This window comes from Amblyomma mixtum, chromosome 3 (assembly GCF_055824585.1).
Source record: "Amblyomma mixtum isolate Tamu chromosome 3, ASM5582458v1, whole genome shotgun sequence".
Classification (NCBI taxonomy): domain Eukaryota; kingdom Metazoa; phylum Arthropoda; class Arachnida; order Ixodida; family Ixodidae; genus Amblyomma; species Amblyomma mixtum.
The window spans coordinates 392083102-392092768 of NC_143014.1; positions in this window are offsets into that span (position 1 = coordinate 392083102).

The window sequence follows — 9667 nt, forward strand, 5'->3', positions numbered from 1 at the left end:
ACTTTATAAATCATTCGGGTGAAATTTTTTTAGATTCATAACTTAGGAGCGACGTAATCACCGTTTAAAATTACGCGGTAGCTCCGCCCCCCGCGGTCCGCCGAGCGCTGCTGATGACCCTGACGATGCGAGCCAAAACCGGAAACCGCGGAGTGGTGACGTAAACACCGGTGATCCGTCGCTTCACAGCCTCCGCGACCGTGCTTGTTTCTGCGTGCGTGCCATCATAAGCTGCTTCGAGCTGCCGTGTGTTTCTTTATTTGTGCGTTTTTATGTTTGTGGTGAGGTACAGAAAGGTGTGCAGCATCGAATGAAGCGGTGGACCCATCATGCCGGCGTTCTGCGCAGCCCTCGGCTGCACGAACATCCGCGGCCGCGACGATGTGGTCTTTCATTATTTCCCGCAAAATAAGAAGCTATCCGCGAAGTGAGTCGCTGCTGTGAAGAGAAGGGATTTCAAGCCGTTGAAGGCAACAGTGCTATGCTCTGGCCACTTTCGTGATTAGAACTATCACCAGAGCCTGTCGACAATGCATTCACTGGGCCTGTCAACAGTCAGCTCGACCGAAACCCGGTGCAATACCGCCTGTTTTCTGATAATTTCATTAATTTCTTGGCCGCACCAGCAGTCTTCATCATTCCCTCTGGAATGCAGCGGACGGAGGAACACCTGTTTTGGAAGTAGAGTGTTTACAATGACATCACTCAACTGCCAGGAATACATTTCTAATAACGCATGTAGTCGTAAAGAATTGCCGACTGCCGCATGGCTTCATACATTAATAATAATATTATATAATTGTGTGCCAAGTGTGCTACAGCCAGCCTTGCGATTCGTCCTGCTCGGTTGCAGCACGAGTCCATCTAGTTAGTGAAAAAATCCCTTTCCGCTACATCTGAGAACAAGCACGATAAAGGCGGAGCAAACGGATGAAAGTATTCTTACAAGGACTTGCAGCATGAACCAACTCGAATAAACAAGGATTTTAATTTACTGCTAGCTCCCATCTTGGCACGCAAAACGTAAGGCGCACGTTTGTCACCTAGACGAGTTTTGTCGCAAAGCGCTGCGAAATTGTATGTTATGAATCCAGCCGGCATGCAGCTACTATGAAGTAGTGCCAGCATAAAATTTGCGTGCAAAAAGAGCCTGATAACTTCTTGCGCATGCCAATGATCTTTGTGGATTACAAGCAGATTTGCGGCAGCACTGACAAGCGCCAAGACAAAAATGCCGACGATCGCATCCCGCTTACATTGTATTAGGAAAATTACGTCAGGCAGTGCTATACTGCATTTGCTCGACTAAAAATTCATCCATTGTATCTCTGAATGTAATTTGTCAAGAAAAGTATACTTACCAAAGTCATTTCCAACACGGGGATATTGGTAAGCTACCATTCATGATCTGAGAGAACCTGCCATATGCGCTCCACCCCATTCTTATTCTTCTAGTTATTTCCCTCTCATGATCCGGATCTGCGGTCACTACCTGCCCTAAGTAGACATATTCTCTTACTACTTCCAGCATCTCGCTACCAATTGCGAACTGCTGTTCCCTTGCTAGGCTGTTGAACATTACTTTGGTTTTCTGCATGTTAATTCTTAGCCCCACCGTTCTGCTCTGCCTGTCTAACTGATTGATCATGCTTTGCAGTTCTTGTCCTGAGTGGCTTAGCAAGGCAATGTCATCAGCGAATCGCAAATTACTCAGGTATTCTCCATTAACTCTTATCCCCAACTGCTCCCATTCCAGTCCCCGGAATACCTCCTGTAAGCAGGCAGTGAAAAGCATTGGCGAGATCGTGTCTCCCTGCCTGACACCTTTCCGTATTGGAATTTTATTGCTGACTTTATGGAGAACTATAGTAGCTGTGCAATCGTTATAAATATCTTCCAATATTTTCACATAAAACTCTTCCACACCCTGATTCCGCAATGCCTGCATGACAGCTGAAGTTTCCACTGAGTCAAATGCTTTCTCGTAATCATTGAAGGCTATATATAGAGGTTGGTTATATTCTGCGCATTTCTCTATCACCTGATTGATAGTGTGAATGTGGTCCTTAAGTGTAACAAAGTGGATTCCAAGAGAAAGCAAACGTAGCAGGGGACGGCAGAAAGTTAGGTGGGCGGATGAGATTAAGAAGTTTGCGGGGATACAGTGGTGGCAACTGACAAAGGACAAGGTTAGTTGGAGAGACATGGGAGAGGCCTTTGCCCTGCAGTGGGTGTAGTCAGGCTGCTGATGATGATGATAGATCACTTATCGATCAGTTATCGATCACATATCGATCACTTATCGATACCTTAAAGATACCACAATTAATTACCTTACTTAATCTAGTTCAATCAATTGCGGACCTGAGTTTTCAATGATTACAAAACATTTTATTCGCCGGAAAGAGCTTGGTAAGAGGTCGCGTTAAGTGGTCGAGAGTGCATAGCCCTGGACGACTTTGTCAGCCCGCTCCTCCGCCAAAACTTGCGTCCTGGGGTCAGAGCTAGCCAGCGCGGTATTCCACCGCTCGAGATAAGTTGCGGTAACTAGATCACCCGAAGGTGGCTCTATTTTACAATCCCACAGGATGTGATCATAGTTGGCTCGTTGGCCACAATGTGTACAGTTTGGGTTGTATAAATCTGGATAGATGTGCGCGAAGATTGATGGGGTGCGTATCGATCTCGTCTGAAGACGACGCCACGTAACCTCTTGTCCTTTAGTCAGGCTTTTGTCCGGAGGGTGGAAAGCTTCGTTTTCAAATTTGGCGCCACGTGTTGGCTCCGCCCACACTTCCGGTCTCAGGGTGCCACACTTCCGGCATTTTCAAATTTGGCGCCCCTTATGCTCCGGCCTCGCCCACTTTATGGACATTTTTGGCTCTAATTACTTAACTAATCAACCCACCTCAACCCTAGGATTTCCCGTACGAGATTTTTTGATGCTCTATCCGATGGTACCCTTCTTTTTCGCATAAGCCCATTCGTTCGAACGTAATCGTATAGACAAGCTACCGTAAACATATAGCCATACAATGCTGACGCATTGAAAGTTGGGAAACATTTTTAATCACGGCTGCGCGCTTAACCTACCTACATTCGACCACTAAATCCCCATAAACCAAACCAAACTTCTGAGTGTTTTTTTTATACCTGATGCAGTCGCTGCTCCTGCACGGCGATCGCTGCTCTGAAAAAGGACAGCTCTTATATGTTCTTCCTTCAAAGTCGTAATTTAGAGAATCTGCCAAACTCCGCATTATTATTCTTAATTTGGTTTTAGAACGTAAAAACTGCTCATAAGAGCCTAGTTTTCTCTGGTATGCCAGCACCGTGGCCTAATATAACTATTTCTATTATTCTCTGGGATCCCTTTATCTTATACAGCATCATATATGGCGGATTTTTTTTAATGCGATATTTACTGCCTCAGGAAATAATAGCAGAAGGCATGGGCGTCCGGAAGGGGGGGCAAGGGGGGGCGGTTGCCCCCCCTTGGAATTACGGATATTATTTATGCACTAGTAGAAAACAACTACACATCTGCCGCCTCCCCCATAAGTGGCCATCGGGTGCACCCCCCTGGAAAAAGTTCTGCGGACGCCCTTGGCAGAAGGTAATGATGGTTGAAAGAAAAGGAGGGCTAAATGAATGAGTAAATGTTGGCCGATCTCTAATGAAGTCGAGGAGTGAGCGATGATGCGATCCCTTCATCCAGGCGATATATGACGAAGGGTTTGTTGGCGAGAGACCCACTGTCGCCAAGTGCCGCATTCTCGTCGGCTTCATCGTCGGGCAAACACACAGCAGGAGGTGTATGTCTGCCTCAGCATTCCGGGATTTGCAGATTGGACATCATGGGGTTGGGGGGTGGGATATAAGTCTCGAAAGTGAGGCCTTTCGAATTACGGCAGTAGTGAGGGAAACACCGACTCGGATCCTCCGAAGCGCAACCTCCTCTTCACGGGTATGGACCGCGGGGGAGGATTATCACACCCGGAGGGATGGGAGCACATGTGTGGCGCTGGAGCGGCTCCTTTTTCATTAAAAGTAGGGTGGCATCATCTAGATTGAGGAGCTAAGGCTATAACGTCGTTGGTGTCGCTTGGCGTGATGCAGAGTCTGCACAGGTTTGGGAGCTCAGGAGGTCACGTGGCATCCACTTGATACGAATTGTCTGCAGGATGCATGCTGCCAGGCGATCCAATTCTACTCAGTATAACGGAAAATTACTCTTCGGAACGGTCCGTCGCCACACTGCTCTGGGGTGTGCAGCTGAGAGCAGATCTGAGACCAAACGTTCTTATCATGCCGACGGTTGAGTTTCGCTCTGGATGGTGTTGACTACATGTAGATTGATGATACGATGCGAGGACATCTTGCTGATTCGTGGTTGCTTTGTTCAAGGGTAAATTTCCTTGGAATGTTTTTTTTAAACCACGAAGAAAAACCATTAAGAGTGACTGATTAATCACAAAGAAACCTAAAAAAATCAGCTTCTTATAACTACCTTTCAATACCATTGATCCGGCCGGATTAAATTAACAAAGGGCAGTCGGAGCTGCACAGGCCGCCTTCCTTGCTTCCGCGGAACCGTCTGCTCCAGCTGCCATGAGACGCTGGCCTGTCGCCTCACTTGATAGTCGCCAGGTAAGGCAATAGATCTCTCATTAAGGTATGATTTTGGGCTACATGGAAAACCACGTCTGACATTAAGCGCCCAGAAGTGCACGGATGAGTGAACACGACAGATGCTCTCATCCCTGCTGCTGTCATCGAAACGCAAAAAAAGTAAGCATTTTTACATGCTCGCCGAGAAACATGCATGACCAATTTTTCCTGACGTGCCTTGGTGACGCCAACGAAAGGAGCCTTTATTCTTCTGTAGTGATTTATTTCAGAGCAATACGTAAATTAATAAAAATAAAACACCACTGAGAGAAAAAAGCTCCTTTCATTGTCGCCTCGCAGCCACGACTTCTTTGGTTACTGACGCGCTGAAGGGTACGGCGCCAGGATATTCGTAGTGAATGGGCACAAAGAAGTAGAGGGGGTGGTGGAGTAGGATGTGTTTGTGACATAAAGATAAAATAAACTTATCAAAACACTGCGACGAGAACTTTACATACTCGCTTATCAACGAGTGCGCCGAAATAATAAGGCTGCCTTACCGGGAGAGCCATCGTCGTCGTCAGGTTATGAAGAAAGCGCTCGGCAAATTTTGATGCGGCTTGGCAGGTTTAACCCTCGCCTCACCTTGGCGCCATCACTTCAGCTGAAGGCGGCAAATGCCTCAGCTCCGAGCACATGTCGAACAAAAAAATCCGCCTCTGGTATTTGTGCAGCTGCCGGACGATCACAGATTTTCCGGCCTACGTCATCGGCGCACGTGCTTCTGGTCTGCTCGACAAAACATGCGACTTTTGATGATGAGGGTGATGATGATGCGTAACGAGGCGTTCCAAATCGGGAGAAGAAAGACGGCGGGGAACGCACGAGACATGTAAAACTAAGGCGAAAGTAGGCAATTTTGTCCATCGGCCCTCAACCCTTTGACGTAACGCTTTCTATAACAGGGAGGAGTGTACCAAAGAGGCAGTAGATTGCCTCTTGCTCTGTTAGTGGCACTACCGATCCGGCTGCTTGAAGTGAGCTCGTGTTGTGTGTGTGATGCAGCAGTCGGAGATGAAGCTATGAGGGGCTGTTGCGTTCCCGGGTGCTTGATTGCAAACACTAGAAAAGCACAGCGGCTGTTTGGCTTTGCTCGGGAAAAAAAGAAGAAATCGCACTTTCAAGCAAGACAGCTGGTAACCAACTACTCCAAAGTACGAGAGCTTTGGCAGACGGAAGGTTTGCATTCCGGAACAATTTTTTCTGGAGGTGGAGGCATAATGCTCAATTTTAAGGCGGAAGCCTTTAATGCCTCATCGTTGTAAGCAGGAGTTGTCGACAGAAATGTCACGCTTTTCAATTGGTCCAAATGGCCGTGACGTCACAGTGCGCGAATTTCAAACGCGGCCAATTGTACTTTGGCTTCTAACCATTCAACCAATTAAAGGGATCGTATAGTGATGCTCCAAGTATGTGGGACTGAGTTTAGTTAATTGCTTACTTAACCAATTAGCCTAATTGACCTTTCTAGTCAGAGCAGATGAATAAATAAAACCGAGTAGGAAATTCGCCGAGCTCGGGAATCGAACCCCAGTCTCCAGAGTGCGAGAAGAGCATGCTACCAATCCGCCATGCCAGCTTTTTTTTTTTCTTTATTACCGACTTGGCCGGACAAACAAAACAAAAATACAATGACATGACAATAAAAGCACTGGTCAGTTTCTAGCTAGTGCACGATGATAAAATGGGTTAAATGATTTTAGTTGGTCGAGGACAGGTAGCCACTCAGGCTGAGGAGCTCGCTGTCCGAAAACTTCCTGAGTATACATGATGCTCTCAATGAAATACTGATGAGCCGGATGCACAATAACATGTTCATGCCTGACATCCATTCGCGTACGCCATAGGCTGCGCATGTAGAGCAACATTAGCAGGTCGCAAGGCACTTAACCTGGCTCTGCCAGTCCGCCATGCCAGCTCGATGGTTTAGAATGAACAAAGGCGCGTCTAGTGAATACGGCGAGGTTCAGGTTCCACTGAGATATGAGAGGCAGATACATTTATTTTCGTCAAAAACCAATTTACCGACATGAAAGGCATAGAACCAAACGAGCGATGGCGTTCTATGGACTCCCTGGCAGCGCTGCAAGACGCTGTCGCGTTCCGCTCTTAGAGGCGAAGCTTAAAGGGACTATGAAACAAATTAATTGAGATTATGTAAAGATAGGCAATCCATCACTCGTCACTCCAGCGCAAGAATTTTTGAGCTAGCATCAATAACAACGAAGTTATAGGCGATTAAAAATCACCCTCCTCCTCTCCCCCCTCAACTCGTACGCGCGGGGCACCAAGAAAAAATAAAGAAAACAGCTCCGGGACTGGGCTCCGCCCATGAAAACGTCATTCGCTGACGTTCGGTTTACAACTTCCGGTTGTCGCACTCCCGAGGAGCAGCGTGCGTCGGCAGCGTCTCTCCGGTCTCGGCGCTTTCTTGGATTGCGGCGCGCGTCGGGTTTCTTTGCTAGTTGGCAGAATGGACCCGGACCTGTTCCCGGCTCACACAATGTTTTATTTTTTTTTGTGCGCTGGTTCGGCCGTCACACCGATGCTGCGAAGTCTTGGCGTGAAACACCGTGCATATACTGAGCCTAGCTGTCGAATGATGTTGGACACCCGGCTGCGGGATCGCAAAATCGCGCCGCCCGACTTAGAACACAAGGAACATACGGTATTACGGTCGTAAAACGGACGGGAGAGTGAAAGAAGGTCGGGACCGAGTCTGCATGTCGAAGCAGCAGCCGAATGTGAACCGCAGCAGTACGTAGCCGTCAGGCCAAGGCCCTCCGCGACAGCTAACGCTTCGAATTCGTTCTGTGCCCTAAGTAAATGCGGCACCTTTTTTTAAGTTCTCGTAGATAAAACTGTCTTCCATCGCAGATCATATCGTGTAAACGTTCATACCGATCGCTGTAAGCTAGAAACTCACCTTCCCGGCGGGAAGAAACAGTGTCGGCAGCGACTTCGCTCGAAGCTTCAGGTGCTTGACATTCATGCCTGACTGTCGAACGAGCGCTAGGTTATAGTAGTAAGCGTCAGGTGCGAAGTGTCGACCGCAAACGCGGAGTCTTCGGCGGGCGTGCGACGCTGGCAGTCCGATGCGCTCCATCCAGGCTGCTCGCTCACGCACGTCTCTAGGAATAACATGCCTGAGTTCAACACCTCGCCAATCACTGGGTTTGCAGCCGACGACACAGCAAGGCGTATTCATCTCGGGCGGTCGAAAAAGGCACTGCGAGTGGCTCCCGAACTCGCGACAGAAAGAGGCGGCAGAGGTAAATTAAAACCATGTGCGCGAAGGCAATGCCCTCGTTCGCGCTTGCCCGAGGGGGTCGCGCGGCAGCTCGAGCAGACGATTTTCACCGCTACCGGAAGTGTGCCCGTGACGTCGAAGCTGCCGCGGCTCTAGCGAATGACAGCGTGTGGTGGCCTGCCGACGTCATGGGACTAGTGACGTCTGTTTTCCCGATTTTGGTTTCAGAATTGCTCCCTACGAAGACACCAAGCGGCCCGCGAATTTTAAAAAACACGATTTTTAAAAATTCATAATAAATTGCCGGCTCAGTTCCGAAGACTCATACTTGGTGTCAATGCTTCTGAGCATCACTTCTAACATTTACAAGCGGCTTTTAATTCTTTTCATGGTCCCTTTAACATCTTAACCACATATCAGTGACACAAGCAGCAACACCGCGCTTAAGGCTGTCGCCTCACCGCACTTTAGGTCAACAAAGCGCCCCCCTGAATTTTTGTGGGGATCTACGGACCTTTTTCACCCATTTAAACTGCGCGCGCTCTTTTGCAGTCATCTATAGGTGCGTACGGGTGCAGCGCAACTGCGCATGACGGAAGTGCTGCTCGCGAGATGTGGCATGTTATCTCTGCGGTGATGACTTGATAAAGGAAGCGAATGGGGGGCGCTAGCGGATTCCGGAGAGAGCGCTTTTGGGGCCCAGCTTTGTCGTAGCCATAGCATTGCGCTCTCGAAAGCCTTGACTTATGTTGTAATTCGCCGCTACTTTCTATGTTGTGCCCCTTGGGAATCGATGGCTTGGTCCGAAATAAACCGGTATCTTTTATGCTGACTGTGTGTCACTCGTCGGGGGAGACAAGGGCTCACGGGACCCCTTTCACTGGAAGGCGAGCCTTCAACTGTAGCTTTCCTTCCTAATGACTGAAATTAGCAGCCGTCAAAGGAGTCTGCTCACATTTGGATTTCATGTCGAACGAGAAGCTTTCTGAATGGCAATCTTTGGCGAATATGAAACTGCAGCCCGAAATAAGTAATCGCCAGATAAAGTGTACGGGTAATGACACTGCACTAAAATACGATACCCCCCTTGTAAGATGACTTTTCACAAGCCGCAAAATTTCTCAGAACATCAGCTGCGAAAGATTATACACTTCAGCGTAACTAACTCAGATCAATCTTTAAACAATCGATGGTACCATCTTGTCTTAGAACACCAAATTTGTGGAATTCCGCGTGGCAGCGGTAGATTTCTCTGGGATACGGGCCGTTGCCGCATTGTATTCAATGGAGCCGAACGGGAGAATGGGACCCAACATGCTGCCGTCTTCACCCTGAAAGCGGCGCTGGCCATGGAGACACCCTGAAGCTAGCGTCACTTTGTTTATTGTTTCACGGATCCTCTCTGTACAGGGGCAGGGATGAAGGAATGATGCCTGGCAGGGCCCATGCACCCCTTATTTCAAGGCAATAAGCCACTCTTCCGAGAAAAAATATTCAACAGTAACGAAATAATAAATAGTAGTAAGGCAGTAATACGCAAATTCCCTGCACATGGAGGTTAAAAAATGACAGATGTCACCATCAAAGGGTATCAAAAGGCTGGGAAACATTTTAATCGCGGCTGCGCGCTTGACATGTCTCAAGTGTAGAGGAGTGCTTAAAGTCCTAACACTCAACCACTGCACGCCTTGAAGGCGCGGCAATTTTAAATGCGTCCATTTGAGGCCGGCACCCGGAGCACACATA